The 17,018-nt window shown below is 35.7% G+C and overlaps 2 protein-coding genes across 22 annotated transcripts in view; one reads left to right on the forward strand and one right to left on the reverse strand.

The window, feature by feature from the left end:
• Positions 1-17,018, forward strand: part of LOC147021573 (dynein axonemal heavy chain 8-like) — a 238,149-nt gene that overhangs the window by 38,742 nt on the left and 182,389 nt on the right. The window lies entirely within an intron of this gene.
• LOC147021576 (dynein axonemal heavy chain 8-like) overlaps positions 1-17,018 on the reverse strand; it is a 165,600-nt gene that overhangs the window by 9,006 nt on the left and 139,576 nt on the right. The gene's annotated exons all lie outside the window — the stretch shown is intronic.

Genomic DNA, 17,018 nt, shown 5'->3' on the forward strand with positions numbered 1-17,018 from the left:
TCCTCCTTCTCTCTCTACTTCAACTCCTTCCTCATTCCTTATTATCCATGATACGCTTACACCCCATACAATATTATACATATATTCATCAGGATTTCTTGTTATTACTGTATCCAAAATAATTTTTTACAACAGGAAACCAATAAAATTTCTTTTGAATTTCTAAAAGAGCCTTACCTTTTCTTAACTTTATAATTTTTTCTTTATTTAACATTTTCATTAAATCTAAAGTTGTCGGTTTATCAACATCAGCATAATACCAATCTTTTATTGAAAATACCTCATTCTTATGTTGTAGAACATATTTATTAAAATACCGAATACCCTTTTCTTGAAGGTATGCTTGGACACAGAATGATAATTTTCTTGAAGCCTTCTTGCTGTCATTTATGTATTAGAAATATATGTTAGAATAATATTATGGCACGAAACACCTCCACATCTTCCCATAGTTAAATCATTTTGTATTTCCTTACTTATTATATATAATCCTGTTTTTTCTGTTTTCATGAGATAAACAAGGGCAAAACCATTATTATATTTACCCTTATTAAATTCTTTTATTTGTTGTTTACTAATCGTGGCCCCACAAAACTCATTCTCGATACCAAGTGGATAATATTCTTCCTTACGAGACTGATTTAATTGTTCCAGGTCTTCGAGGTTAATTTTAAATGACCAATTATACCCTAAATCATTCATATCATACCCGCATTGTTCTATTCTCATACAAACGATACGCTCTTCTTTGTAAAAAAAATATTTTAATTCGAACTGTGAATTCTGTATGACCTGGAGATAATATCAACACTTCTGTATCTTTGGAATACACGGCCGTTTTATTTAAGGATATATATTGTGATAAATCGCTTAATCTCACCAAGTCATTCGCGTCAGTCGGGCTTGGATAATTTTTTTAATTTATAAGCATTTTTCATGTTAATATTTTTAGTTATATTATATTTATGTTGTTCAGCCTGTGCCTTTGTGTAATTTGATAAATCAATATCCAGTTCTTGAGATACACCAAAGATAGAACCATCTTTACCAACATAAGTCATTTATATTAGATTAAAAATAATATCATAAAATTTTTTATCTTTGTTGAGTTGAAATAACACATATAGACATAATTGACCACAACACTTGGAATTTAATTCTTGGACTTGAAATGTTTGATAAACACCATTCTGTAAGAATTTTATGACTTCAACAGATGGTGGAAGACCAAAACTATCAAAATAATATTTGTCTTGACTATTAAAAATACAAACCCAATGAGAACCGTTCCCATTATCATTTTCTAAGTTCATAATAATATTCTTTGTATGTTTCGGCACATTTGTTAATTCATCTCTCATACAAATAACCACATTATGAATTTTTAATTTCTTACAATATTTGACAAGTTGTAAATTTGATGTTGTATTCTTTCCAAATTCTTTCAACCACTCATCAATGCTCATTTATTTATTAGAAAGATATAATCCATTACCTCTTTTCCTTAATTTTACACCTGCTTGTGCTATAGAAGAAAGCATATCTCCAACTAACAATCTCGCTTTATCAGGCAGACCTTCAAGTTTTTCAGCAAAATCTACAATTACACCACTTCCACTAATTTGTTTCTCCAACTCTTTGTTATGTCTTTCCAATTCTTTTTGAGCCTGGAGTTGAGCCTTCCTTTCGTTGGCAGTTTTCACCGCTGTTGAAATACCACCCGTCAATGCTCCAACCGCACTTAAACCAGCAAATAAAGGAATTAGAAATGGGAGAAATCCTCCACTCGTCTCTCTTATTAAATATTATTTCAACATTGGTTTTGTCATTTTAATTTTCAGTGAGCCAGTGTCATTCAAGATTTTAACCTGTTCTCTTGTGAGCAAAACATCAATTCTTACTGCTCCTTTTCTCTGAATTGAATTAACGTTAATCGTACAAGGCTTTTGATTTTGAACACAAGATGATAGTTTATGAAGATTGATTTGATTAACATATACCCCAGTTGGTACTTTGCCACTCATTTATTTAACAAAAAATTATGTGAGACTAATCATCACACCATTATCTGTATTAATCTGCAATTCTGTTTCTTCCAAAAGCAAACAATATGTATCAACCTCTTCACTCTCTCCTCTTTCAATGTAAAGGGAAGTATCCACTCGATTAGACTTTATAGTTTCCTTTTGAGCGCTCAGGTCAAACGCATAGATTGTATACAAACTTTTAAATGCTGTCATATCCAAAATAGGTTCTTTATTTCCATTACTTTCACACACCTTTTGGTAAGACTTGTATGCTTCAGCAAAATCATTTTTTTCCCAATTAATTTCCAATCTATCTCGTGGATAAAATGTTCCATCTCGAGAAACGCGAAGTTGTTTCACCTTAGCATTAAAACTCAATGCATTATTCTTATCAGTCGCAGTATCACCATCTGGCTTTTTAAAAATCATCCACAGATATCGTGGCTTTCCTTCCAGAACACCCAAATTCCACGTGTAAGTAGTTTGGTTGAGTTTAACGTGTTGACATCTTCTTTAGAGGTATGATACACTGAGTGGTTTCTTTGAGTTAAGTCTTCGATTCAACATCTCTTCTGTTTTAAGATTAGGAGTATATTCACTGATATACCAACTCATCTCCTCAATTACAAATTTATTCTGTTCATCAAAAGCACTACCAACACCAAAAAGCAATCTATTTTCATTATCATTCCTTTGTAGTTGAAATCTAATTTTAAGACCATACAGAACTTTATCATGATCACAAAATCCAAATATACCTTTAAGAGGAACTGCCGCAGTAAAACTATTTTCTGCTTTTGTATCATCATTATACATTCCTTTCCTTTGAGTATATCCAGGGTCTGTGTTTGTTCCCGTTGACATATCAGGAATAAAACCTTCGACAGACCCCTTTCCCGTTCTCTCACTGAATGTATAGAGTGTAAATTTCATCATTTCAGATACAGCAGAGACAAAATCAACCGCTTCAACTTCTTGTGTTCCAATATACAAACGCACACTATCAAACATTTTCCAGAAGAAATCATTTACAAGTGTAGCGTTTGTGTTATTCCCAGCTTTAGTGAATTTAAATTTACACAACAAGAAACTTTCGGAGAGATTCAAATAGGTTTGTTGATTATTTATTTCAAAACTTTTTGTACCATTCGTATTCCAGACTGTTCCAGTTATTGCATTTACCTTGAAGTAATCTTCTTTTTTAGTGGAGTTTGAGATAATAATAGTATCATCCAAATCATAGATACTATCAATTGCTTCCATACTTGTATTTATTTAGGAAAAAAGATGTTAAAACTTTTGAAACCCTGATCCAAGTATTTGAATTATTTTCTGTCGTTCTTGGGGGGACAACTAAGTTTTGCCTTTCTTAATTTCTTTTATTGCTTGTAATTTATGAGATTCCTTCTGGGCATCTTTTATGCTCTACACAGCACCTGCTACATTTCCCACAGCAGAAGCAGTTGAACCAATTCGATCTTTATGTTTAAGAATAGTTGAACCAATACCCATTAGAGTATCAATTATCCCATCTCCTCTAAATTGATGTCCAACACCCCTTTGTCTCTGAGGTTTATAGTATCCTCTACCAAGATACATACCTTCACCCTTGTAGTATGGGGAAAGGAACATCCCATCCCCTGTAATTATTTTATATTTTCCCAACTCGTGTTTCCTCACAACAACCATCGTATTTATTTATTGGAAAACTTCACGGAGGTGAATTCTGATGGATATAACTTCTCCATGAAAAGAAATCACACGATTATCTTGGTCGGTTATCCTAAAATTTACTCTGTGTATGGTTTTTCCTGACACAGGGAGATAAACCAAATTTTTGGGTTCCATATTGAATTTATAACCAATTGGTGTTGAGTATGCGCTAAATGAAAATATTGTATTTGTTTTTTTTTCCATCATTATAAGCACCATCAATCAAATCACAGTGAATTAACACCGAATTTATTCCTGAGGATATTTGAATGACATCATCACTGTAAAACGTCCCATTAGTTTCAATCTTTTTTGAGGAGAAACCCAATAACTCTCTAAATGAATTATCAATTGTGAAATCAACCTTGTAGTTATTTTTAACTTTAATCGTTGATTTTGAAGTATGTTTTTGAATGTCGATAACAATATTTTTTGGTTCATCACCCTGTTCTTTCATAAGACGAGCAATTTCGGAAGATATTTGAAGAATCTCATATGCTCCGGGTGAGACTGTTATCCTTTTCTATCCACCTCCCCCATTATAACTAAACTTCTCATTTTTCTCCCTTATATTAAATAAGGTATTATAAGTTTCCATGGACAATAAAGATGCATCATATTCTTTTGTTGTGTCAAGTTGTAGTGGGTATGGGAATGAAGATGTGTGGTCGCTTGTTGTGAAATTGAAACTAAGGATTGTGCTTCTCATGTTATTTAATGAGATAAAATGTCTTTATATTGATTTTTATTAATTATTTTCATGTTCATCAACTGGTCTAAAATGGCTGATGCTTCATTAAAACAATTGTTATTTCCACCCTTCTTGCTACCTAACAACAATAACAGTCTATTAACTAATTGCGATGGGTCATTTGGAAGAAAACTAACACCTGAACCAAGGATACTTAAAGCCTGAATAATGTGTTTCTCCTCCTCATTCTTCCTACTTTTACCAGAAAGAATAACCTTATAATTTAGAGTGTTCAGCAGATCAATATATACTCTATCATCATTATTTTCCATATCCAATGGTTTATCAATATACTTTGATTCATCCCTCACAGTTGAACCTTGTCTTCCATCTTTTGTGAGAAGAAACATTAATCTCAGAGTTAGTTTAACAGGGGGTTGAGCAGAACCCAAGAACCTTAATTCATCATTAAATATCAATACCTTTTCTTGAAGAAGATGAAATATTGCTGATTGTTCTGTTGGAATGAGTCCTGCTTTGGTTTTTGAATCCGCTGAATATTCATTGTTTTGAAGAGCGTTCACAATATAATCAGGGGGTCGATTAATCTCTTCCAGTTGTTGAAATAAACCTTCATCATCATATTCTAATTCTCCTAAATGCTCTTATTCTTCCTCCGTCATTTGATCAAAATCTTTTAACATTTGAAGTTTTTTAGGAGTATATTCTACTGTGGGAACTGTGGAAACATCTTTCATTTTTAGTTGGGAAGTTTTTAAAAGTGGTTTAAAAAAATCTCTTGTTTTCTTTCAAATGCTTGTTCGCCCGTTAGTTTCTGTCTGCATTTCTTCTTTATGTCTTCCTGCTGTTTTACAACTTTTGAAACCAACTCTTGATGTTCCTTAAATCTTCTTGCTCTTTCTTTTGCATCCATTTATTTATTGTAAAATAGAATTTAATGAATTGTAAAGATCAACAGGGAAATTTTCCTTTTCTTCATCATTCAAGTAGATGTATTCAAATAAATCCTTTTCTTTAAATATTTCATCAAATTCATTATGAACATTAATGCGAGTTGTAATTTCTTCTTCACTAATACTTGCATCTCTGCTTTTCATACGTTTGCGTTGAGTTTCTTCATCAACATCAAAACCGAATGATAAAATCTTCACTCCGGTCAAATGTTTAATAATTTGTCTCGTTCCTTCTGGATTAGTTTCTAATATCCCAACACCACCAGATTTTAGTTTCCTTAACTCACTCTTACAATGTGAATATTTTGTTGTACCAAGAGAAACCTCCTCAAACATTTGACCTTCATTCCTCAATCGCATATGTTCCTCCACTGAAATATAGTGATAATCTTCACCTTTTACTTCTCCAGGTCTTATGGCTCTAGTTGTTGATACAATGCGTATCACGGGGTGTTTTTTAAGTAAATTTACAATATTCTCATTTGTACTACATAAGAACCTTGATTTATGAAAGTTTTTTCCAGAAGCAGATTTACCCACAAGATTTATAATAATAGTTGTCATTTATAAATGTAATTGTTTATAAAACAAAAAATATATCCCTTAATATCTCATCTTGTTTCACAACAATATATTTATATTTTTCAGTCGTGTGCTTCATGTAATCCTCAAATTTCTTTTTACGACATAATGTAGAACAATTATCTCTCCAAAAATTATTGATATCTATTGAATTTAACTTGAATAAAATAAAAGTATTAGCATTGTTTCTGATGGAACGACGAGGAAGTTGAAAGTACGATTGACTAAGATAAATACAATTACAAGAAGAATGTCTCCCTCTTGTGTAGTAGCTGTCCATTACCGTTTGGTTTCTCTCATTAACACAATCATCAAAGATAACGAGGTTCTTTTTTGATTTATCCAAATCTTGGGGAGACGGTATATCAACCCTATTATCACTAAGAATACAAGTTATAGGATTTGATTTCTTTTTACATCTCTGTATCACAAAATAGTTGAATTATATCTTCAATGTTATAATCACTTAGGTTTTTTTGACGTTTAAATAAACCGATTATATCTTCTTTTTGAAGACCAGCATTAAAACCTTGTGAGAGTAGTTGATACTCTGGTTGAAAACTCGACTTTGTGAAAATTATTAAATTATCATAATCTAAAAAGTTGGGAGTGAGGAGCATTTTTAAAAGTAAGCGGGTTTTTCCACATCCACTTGAACCAACTATGAGACATCTTAATGAATTTGGGAGATTTTTATGGTTGTTAAATTTTATCTTATTTTCCCAAATGGGTAAAAAATCATTCATTTATATATTTGGAAAACAGGTTATTTAATTTATTATTGGCTTTTTTAGAAACTCTATATTTTATCCTAAGTTCAGGTTTAATTTCAAGATAATCCATTATTTTATTTATACAATATCTTTTTTTTTTTTTTTTGTATACCTTGGTCGAGGCTCGTATGAGAGCTAACACACAACTCACAGCAAGGAGGCATGAGACAAGAGGGGCGGGAGTGGAAGGGACAAAACAGTGGGGAACAGACACATTAGGTGAACTGTGGAAGGGAGAGGGATGGGGATGGGACGGGGAACATGGCGAAGAGAAGATGGACATTTCAGGGACTTTCAGGAAGGAAAGCAGGAGAAATGAAGGAAGTGGGCTTGGGTGGATTATCGGGGGTAGAAAAGATCGAGGATTTGGATGGGGGAAGATAAGAGGTGGTGGTGAACAGCTGTTTTGAAAGCCTGGAGGGAAGAATGGGAAAGAATAGAGTGAGGAAGTTTATTCCAAAGGCGCGAAAAAAGAGGAATGAAAGAGTGAAGATGAGCAGTGATTCGTGATTTTGGTAGTTTTACCAGAAGGGGGTTGTTGGCGGACCTTGAGCGCCCTGTGGAAATGTGGTGGGGACAAATCGCAGAGAGAGCAGGGGGGCAAGGCTGGAGAGGAGTCGGTAGAAGACAGAAAGACCACCGACCAACCTGCGGTGATTGAGTGAGAGGCCCAAAGACTCAGCTTCATTGCGGGAGATGCCGATGATCTTAAATGCCCTGGTTTCGACAGCGTGAAGCCAAGAAAGGTGGGAGGCAGGAGCACCAGCCCAGAGGGGAGAGCAGTACTCCATCAGGCTACGGACAAAAGCTTTGTAAGTGGTCAGGAGCTCAAGAGGGCCGAGGAAGGACTTAGCACGACGGAGGATTCCCAGTCGGCGACTGGCTTTTGAGGCGAGGTTGGAAATGTGACTTTCCCAGGAAAGGTCATGGCAGATAGTGAGACCGAGAAGCTTGAAAGAAAAGACTTCTTCCAGAGGATTGTTGAGAAAGTGGATGGGGGGGGTTTGTAAATGGTCCTTTCGAAGAGACATAGTGAGAGTGTGAGATTTGTCTGGATTGAAAGACATGTTCCACGTGTTGGACCAGTTTGTGATTTTATCCAGATCTGCAGTGAGCGAAGAAGCTGCTGCTTGCCGGTCTGAGGGATGACAGATGGTACGGCAGAGGGTGGAGTCGTCGGCAAAGAGAAATAGAGGATTTTCCAGAGAGTCCGAGAGATCATTGATGAAAACCAGAAAAAGAACAGGGCCCAGAACGCTACCTTGAGGAACTCCAGCCTGCACAGGAAGAGGGGATGAAAGAACTCCATTTAGGGCCACACGTTGACTGCGACAGGAGAGGAAGTCTGCGAGCCATGAGTGGAGATGGCCTTGAATACCATGGGAAGAGAGTTTGGTGAGTAGGGCAGGGTGCCAGACTGTGTCAAAAGCACGTGATATGTCCAGGGATACGGCTCGGATTTCCTGTCTGGCATTGAGGACCTCCATCCATTGATGGGAGAGCAGAAGCAGCATATCCAGGGTAGAGTGACCTGGTCTGAAACCAAATTGATGATTGGAAATCAAGCCATTGGAGAAGAGGAAGGATTTCATATCTGAGGTGATGATGGATTCCATCACCTTGCTGATGATTGGGAGAAGGCTGATTGGTCTGTAGTTATAGGGATCTGTTTTTGCACCTTTTTTATGCAGGGCAGTGATGTTAGCAGATTTCCAAGCAGATGGCAGATGACCTTGGGCAAATGAGAGGGTGAATAGAACAGAGAGAGGGTGAGCAAGAGCAGAAGAGCAGGCTTTGAGGACACGTGGGCTGATGCCGTCTGGACCGGTTGCAGAATCTGACTCGAGGTTTGAAAGCAAGCTCTCCACCTTGTCAGGAGAAAAGGATACAGAGTCCAGGGACAGTTGGGTGCGACTGAGTAAAGTGGGTAGAGATAGAGATGGGTTTAGGACACAAGATTTAGCTGCAAACACCGAGTTTAGACATTCAGCTTTATCACGTGTGGAATCAGCAGTGCGGCCATTTGAGGTAAGGGAGGGGATGGAGGGGGAACATACACCAGAAACAGATTTGATTAAACGCCACCAGGATTTTGAGGAGGGAGAGAGGTTTGAGAGTTCAGACTTGAGATGAGAAAGATGTTGTTTTCTGGCTCTCCTAAGGATAGTTACACACTTGTTCCGAGCTTTGTGGAAACAACTGAGATTGCCCTCAGTTGGGTTTGCTTTCCATGAGGCAAAGGCAAGTTGTTTCAGGACAACTGCCTCGCCACAAGCTTCAGTAAACCAAGGGCGGGAGGAAGGGTAAGACAACTGAACACGAGAGGGGATAAATCTGTGCATGAGGGAGAGCAAGTTTCTTTGAAAGAATTCCCAGGATGAGTTGATGTTTGAGAAAGTAGTGATGGGAGACCAGTCTGTAAGTTTGATGGCTGCTCGGAGACCCTGCCAGTCGGCTTGAGTGAAATGCCAGACTCGACGGCGGTGAGGTGGTTCTCTGATAACAGCCAGAGAGATGTCCACTTTGACAAGGACGTGGTCAGAAGAACCAATTGGAGCGAAGGAAGAGCAGCAGATATTGTCAGGGAAATTTGTCAAAATCAGATCCAGAAGAGATGGAGTACCATTGGTTGAGATCCGGGTCGGGAAGTTGACCGATTGAGTCAGTCCCAATGAGTCGCAGAAAGCTTTTGCTGAGGTGCCATGGTAGGTGAGAGAGGTACCCACACCGAGCCAACTGGCGTGATGACAATTGAAGTCGCCACATAAGAGGAAGAGAGAGTTTGGATGAGAAGATAGAAGATGGTCCATGTTTTCGGATAGTGAGGTGTAGATGGAGTCATCACTGTTCGGTGGACGGTACAGTACACATATAAACATGAGGTGGGAGTGGAGGGGGAAGCCGAAGCCAGAGGTATTACTGGGGGTGTGGGGGAGTGAGAGCAGTGCATGGAGAGTGAGGAATAGAGTCTTTGATGAAGAGAGCAACACCTCCACCAGGACGAGGGTCAGGTTTGTCATACCGTAAGAGGGAGTAGCCAGGGAGAGATACTTGGGAGTCAGACACGTCTTGGGAGAGGAAAGTTTCTGTTAGGCAGATAATGTCTGGTTTGTCAGTGGCAACCTGTATGGAAAGATCTGAAAGGTTTGAGCGAAGGCCCCGGATATTTGAGGTCCACACTTTTAATGAAGAGGAAGGGGAGGAGGCTTTGGGTGCAGGAGGTGGAGGGGGAGGGGGAGGGTAGGACAAGGGACGAGGGGGCAGGTAAGGAGGGTTGCTGAAGGAGTGTGGGGTATTGCAGAACAGCGAGGGGAGGGGGCCGAATGAGGAGGAGAAAAGGCTCTGTGGTGCTGGGGGAGAGGGGGGACAAGAGACAAGGAAGAAGGCAGTTGAGGATTTGAGGAGGTGGAGTGAAGAGATGGAGGTGAGAGGGCAGTGGAGGGAGGCAGGTTGGTGGATGAGAGGGGGGCAACTTTGAGAAGGAAGAGTGAGGGGGATGAAAGGTGGGAGAAAGGTGAGGGGGAATTTTTGAGAGAGGTGAGAGAGAGGCTTGGAGGGAGAAGAGTGGGATGGTTGCTTTGAGAGTGAGAGTGAGGGGTGAGGGGGGTGAGTTGGCACTGAAGTTGGAAAAAAAGAATGTTTGATGGAAAGCGAGCATCCATTGCGAACTGTGGTTTTTAAAAGTTTTAGGTCAGAGATGCGATTTAACACAATTCTTGATGGATGCAATGAAGGCGAATTCAGAGCATGGAGAGAAGAAGCGTTGTAATAGTTGGATTTTTTAGGCAAGGAATGAAGGAAAGGTCGAAATGAGAGCAGTCTGTTAAAATAGCAGAAGAGTAGTGCATTGTGAAACAGTAAAGAGTACCACATGTGTGAGAGAGGAAGATGAAGCATTAAAAGATCGTTTTTGTAGTTAAAAATATCTTGTGTTGATATTTCCCTGAAAATTACATCCATGAATAATATACAACAACAATCCTTTGAACATTTCTCTTATACGTTCAGTTTCTTCCCTTGTAAGGAAAGGTGTGTTATCACCCTCATACTTTACATTCATTTCTCTAATCAATCTTGTAAAGTAATTCATTTTTGGTGTAAATCTAAAATAATTATTTTCCTTTTTATATTTTTTATTATCATTAATGAGAAGATAATCACAGAATATACATTGTTTATAAGCTTTTGACTCTGTGTTTTATCCCCGTCTTTCACACGCAGGACAATTCTCAAATTTGTCATATGGAGAATCAGGAAAGTCTAGCATATTTATAAAGTAAAACTTTACTTAAACTGAAATTCATCTATACTTTCAGTTGTATATTGGCTCATATTTAATAATATTACCATCGATATCGATATACTTTTTTTCATTATCAGATTCAACGACAACATTTTTTATATTAAAGGTAATTTTAAAATGATCGTTAACTATTGAACGAAATGTCATTTCACCTGATATATTAACATCCTTTATTTCATCAGGATTTACATCTTTGGGGTTGTTGAAAAAAATACAAATTTCTCCTTGCATATTACAGATGGTCTTATCTTTTCTTTCTAAAGCTTCATCCATAAGGTTTTTGTTTTTTGATACTTTTTCTTGTTTCATTGCTTTTTCTAGTTTTGAATATATTACTAGAAGGAGAGGAGAAACTTTTGTTAGAGATACTTTAATTGATGTTCTACCAGGTATACTAAAAGCCCTTCCACTGAAGGAAATTGAAGAACTCATATTATTTACCATAATAGTTTTTATCCAATAGTTGTTATATTTATCTTTGTTCAATTTTACATCCTTGACATATTTCTCAGTATCTTTAACAAATGAAGAGATTGATTGAAACTTGTCTTTTGTGTCTTGAAACATTGTATTTATTAAGTGAAAAAGTTGGAGGATAAAATGGTTTTAAGCACAGATTCACCTATAAATTAAACGAAATTTTCATCAAGAAAATTTTAGTTTAAGCAAAGTTTTATTATATAAATATGGTGAATACAACGTACTGCGATGTTTGTAATCACAAATATAAACATTATAGAAACCACCTCCGAACCAACAAACACACATTTAATCTATTTCATCAAATATCTCCTCTTGAGTTGGAAAGAAAACATTGTGATATCTGTTCAAAGGATGTTTTGAAGAGTAGTTATAATAAACATCTTCAATCACAAAAACACAAGAAAAATGAGTTTAAAGTAAAGGGAGACTATTATATTGAAAACACTGATGGGGCATTTAAAGGGCATATAAAAATAAGGATTTTTCAATTTGGAGAACCCGGTCCATCATCAATAGCTGAATCAATTGAAATAGTGAAACCCGATGTTGAAAAATTTATTAAAAAGACATTAAAAGAAATGAAAACTTTAAAGTTTTATATGGGAGTGAAAATGAATATGAAAAGACAAGATGAAGAACATACTCCTTATATGAGAACAGATCTTCATTTTATAACATCATTTCAAGATTTTTTGAATAGTGGGATTTATGAAGAACTATCAAGACAAGAGGAGGATGTTGATAATACAGTGGTGGGAAGTGGATTCAATATTTAAAAAATCATCTTTTTAGATATACACATTCTAAAATCAAACCCTCTTAAAGCTTCTTCTTATATTGAATTACCAAAAGAAATAAAACTAAAGAAGGCAGTTGTTAATATTAAGAACAATGATAATAAATGTTTTCTCTGGTCTGTTCTTGCTCACTTTCATCCACCAAAATGTAATTCAGAAAGAGTAAAACAATACATGAAATATGAGAATACCTTGGACATTAAAGATTTTAAATTCCCAATGCCACTAACAGATATTCCTAAATTTGAGAAAAAGAATAATCTTTCTATTAATGTATATGGATTAACGGATACAAACAAAGTTCAAATATTAAAAATTTCAAACAACGATAAAAATGAAGAAACACACATTGATCTTTCATATTTTAGTGTTGGAAAGAATTCACATTACACATACATCAATAATTTATCAAGATTAATCTCTTCTCAGGTATTCAGAACAGCAAACAAAATATATCCTTGTAAGCGATGTCTTAATTCATTTCATACAAAAGAACGATTAGAACAACATTCAAAATATTGTAGTAATCATAAATCAGCTGTAATTACAATGACTAAACCTGGTGAAAAGATTTATTTTGAAGATTATAATAAATCTATCATGCACCCATTTGTGATATACGCTGATTTTGAGTGTATCCTTAAAAAGATTAATACTGCTTCTCCTAATCCAAAAGAATCATATACAAATAAATATCAAAAACATATTCCTTGTGGTTTCTGTTATTATATCAAATCATCTGTTGGAGAAAAGTATAACAAACTTGAACACTATCGTGGAAAAAAAGCTTCACAAGAGTTTGTAAAACGATTAGAAAAGGATTGTATAAGACTCACTAAATTAATGAAAGAAACAAATGAACCGATGAAATTAACCAAAGAAGAAAAATTAGAATTTAGAAAGAACAATATCTGTCATATTTGTGAGGAGGAAATTAAGGAGTCTAAAGTTAGGGATCATTGTCATCTTACTGGTAAATATAGAGGTCCCGCTCATTCCTGTTGTAATCTTAATTATAAATTACCTTCTTTTATTCCAGTCTTTCTTCACAACAGCGCCAACTATGATACACATCTATTTATAAATGAACTTTCAAAAACACCAGGGAATATTTCTGCCATAACAAACACAAGTCAAAAGTATATTTCATTTACAAAAATGATATTCACAAAACCTTTAACTCGTATTAGGTTTCTAGATTCTTACAAGTTTATGGGAACACCACGAGCCTACCTCGCATCAAATCTAAGCTCCACGGACTCTTTTCCAAATCTTAATTCATTCTTTCCAAAAGAGGAAATTCTCACTAAAGAGGAAATTCAGATTAAAGAGAGAATTCAAAGTAAAGAGGAAACTCTAATTAATGAGGAAATTAATGAAGAAGAAATTCTAATTATAAAGAAAATTCGAACAATGAATGAAATTCCAACTAAAGAGGAAATTCAGATTAAAGATGAAATTCTGATTAAAGAAGGAATTCTTACGAGAGAGGAAATTCAAACAAGGAATGAAATTCAAAGTAAAGAGAAAATTCTTACAAGTAAGGGAATTTATCCTTATGATTATATGGATTCATTTATGAGATTTAAAGAAACACAGGTCAGGTATGGGAGCATGTGCCAGAACAGCACGTCGCTGCGTCCACTTTCCGCCGGTACTCCAGGGGCCTCCGTCTGGCCATCCCCCAGGCAGATGCCAGGCCCATCCCCATCTCCTTGAGATGATGGTCAACCTGTTGCAACCATGAGGCACGTGGTCGACCCACTGGCCTCCTCCACTCATGAGACTCCCTCGCTGAGAGAATCTGGTGAGCAGGATCAGAGTCAGGAAAACGATCCACATGTCCATACAGCCGCAACTGACGCTCACGGACTATGCAGGTAACAAATCTCATCCGAGTCTCTCTCAGCAACCGCTCGTTGGACACAAAATCCGACCAGCGATAGCCAAGGATTCTCCGAAGAGACCTGGTACCAAAGGAATCAAGTCTCCGTCTCAGATCCTTGGTCAGAGTCCAAGTCTCGCACCCATAGAGCAAGAAACACACTTCAAGAAACACACTAAAGAAACACAACTTCCTTCAAAAGAAAGTTTCTATAATAACCTTTATGAAGAAGAGATGAGTGATAAGGAATATAAACACGCACAAGAAATATGGAAAATATTTAAGATAAAGAACCTTGGAGAATATCATGATTTATATCTAAAAACAGATGTTTTATTGTTAGCTGATGTGTTTGAAGCTTTTAGATCACTCTGTCATAATAAAAATTGTTATGGATTAGATCCTGCCCACTATTTCACAGCTCCTGGTTTAGCTTGGAGTGCAATGTTGAAAATGACAAAACAAGATATAGATTTAATCAGTGATGTTGATATGCTTTTGATGATTGAGAAGTCCAAGAGAGGTGGAATATCACAAGTATGTTCAAAAGATATGCTAAAGCAAATAATAAATATCTTCCAAATTATGATAGTGAAAAAGATAGTAATTATTTGATGTATTTTGATGCTAATAATTTGTATGGATGGGCAATGTCTCAATCTCTGCCTTATGGTAAATAAGAGTGGGTGGAAGAAAAGGATTATGAAAAGGCTTTGATGAATATTGTTATTTCTTCTCAAGAGGAATTGAATGACGAAGAAGAAGGTTATTATTTTGAAGTTGATTTGAGGTACCCGAGTGATCTTCATAATAAGCATAAAGACCTTCCTTTTGCATGTGAGAAAGAAACCCCAAAGAAAGAATGGTTCAGTGATTATCATAAAAGTTTTAATATTAAAAGCAAATCAACAGAAAAGTTATTAACAACATTCTATGATAAAGAGGGATATGTTTTGCATCAGAGAAGCTTAAAACAGTTTTTGAGAGAAGGATTGAGAGTGGCTAAAATTCATAGAGTTTTAAAATTTAAACAAAGTCCTTGGGTGAAAAAGTATATTCAATTCAATATAGATATGAGAGCAAATACAAAAGTAAAATTTGAAGGGGACTTTTATAAATTAATGAATAATGCTGTATTTGGAAAGACTATGGAAAATGTTAGAAACAGGCAAAACATTAGATTCGCAACATCTTGGAAAGAAGCTTCGAGATTGATAAATAAACCAAGTTTTGAGAGAGAAGATGTTTTTTCAGAGAACTTTTCTGCAATTCATATGAAAAAGGAAAGTATTGTAATGGATAAACCAATTTATATTGGAACAGCAGTTCTTGATTTATCAAAGATATTGATGTATGATTATTTGTATAATGACTTAAAGAAAGAGTATGGTGAAAATGTTTCATTGTTGTATATGGACACTGATAGTTTTATCCTAGATATAAAAACTGATGATGTTTATGAAGATATGAAGAAAAATATTGGAGTATATGATACAAGTAATTTCAGCAAGAAGAGTGAGTTATTTTCCAAAAAGAATGAAAAGGTTATTGGTAAGTTTAAAGATGAGTTGGGTGGAAAAGTAATGAGTGAGTTTATTGGATTGAGAGCAAAGGCATATGCTTATAAGTATGGTGATCAGATTGATAAGAGGTTAAAGGGAATAAAGAAATATGTAATAAAGAAATCAATAACTTTTAGAAATTATTATAATTGTTTGATGAATAAGAAAGAAGAATATAGGAAAATGAATACAATAAGAAGTTATAAACATAACATATATAGTGAAGAAGTAAATAAAAAGGCATTAGGAGCCTTTGATGATAAGAGATTTATTTTAAATAATGGAATAGATTGTGTTCCATATGGATATTATATGATAGAGTGAATAGAATAGATTGTGTTTTAACGATGGGAAGATGGGTTCGGGTTTTTTAAGGGCTACACGCCGCGTTTTTTTGCAATATATAAATGGTCAAACCAAGTATTAATCAAACTAAAGAGTGGAGAAAAATCTCAGTCTTGGTATATAAATGGAAAACATAATGAATGTGAAAAATATCAAATAAGTCTTATTGAAAAAATAACAAAAACAAAGGTAAACAAAACAAATAAGCGAATCAATTTAAAAAGTAGTAAGTTAGAGGATGTAAAGAAAAAAATGAATATCCTTGAATGGACTGAAAACTTTGATGGTTATCAATTGAACAATGAAAAACAATTTACTATAATCTCAAAATGATATGTGGCTCAGGAGGTGGTCAAACAAGAGCATTAAGAGAAGTTTATCATTTCGTAATGGCACAAAAAGGGGTATCTTAAAAAATATAAAGATTCAAATGTTTTGTTTGTCAATATTTTAGATGGGGATTATTGTGCAAAGAAAATTAAACTATTGAAAGAATTTGAGAATGAACAAATCTTTATAGGTTCAATGAGTGAGCTGTTCAACCCCCAGGTGTTCAATTCAATGAGGTTCAACCTCCAGGTTAAAAAGGGAGACAAATAAACATACCTTGGGATAGCCTGGTTATATATATAATATATATACCTGCTAAGCCTGGTGTTGGCTTAGTGGTTAGGGTGGCGGCTTGGGATCCCAGTGTCCTGAGTTCAAGTCCCGTTGGCTGCTGAATTAACAGCAGGGGGTTGACTCAGCCTGTCATCCTTCCGAGGTCGGCGAAATGAGTGCCAGTGTACTGGTCCCGGTGTATGCCCCGGTTAGAATAGGTGTACCATATCCCTGTGTGTCGTAAGAGGCGACCAGGGTTGGCGTCAGGAAGGGCATCCGG

Source organism: Eptatretus burgeri, chromosome 8 (genome assembly GCF_056783735.1).
Source record: "Eptatretus burgeri isolate ZD-2024b chromosome 8, Ebu_testis_v1, whole genome shotgun sequence".
NCBI lineage: Eukaryota > Metazoa > Chordata > Myxini > Myxiniformes > Myxinidae > Eptatretus > Eptatretus burgeri.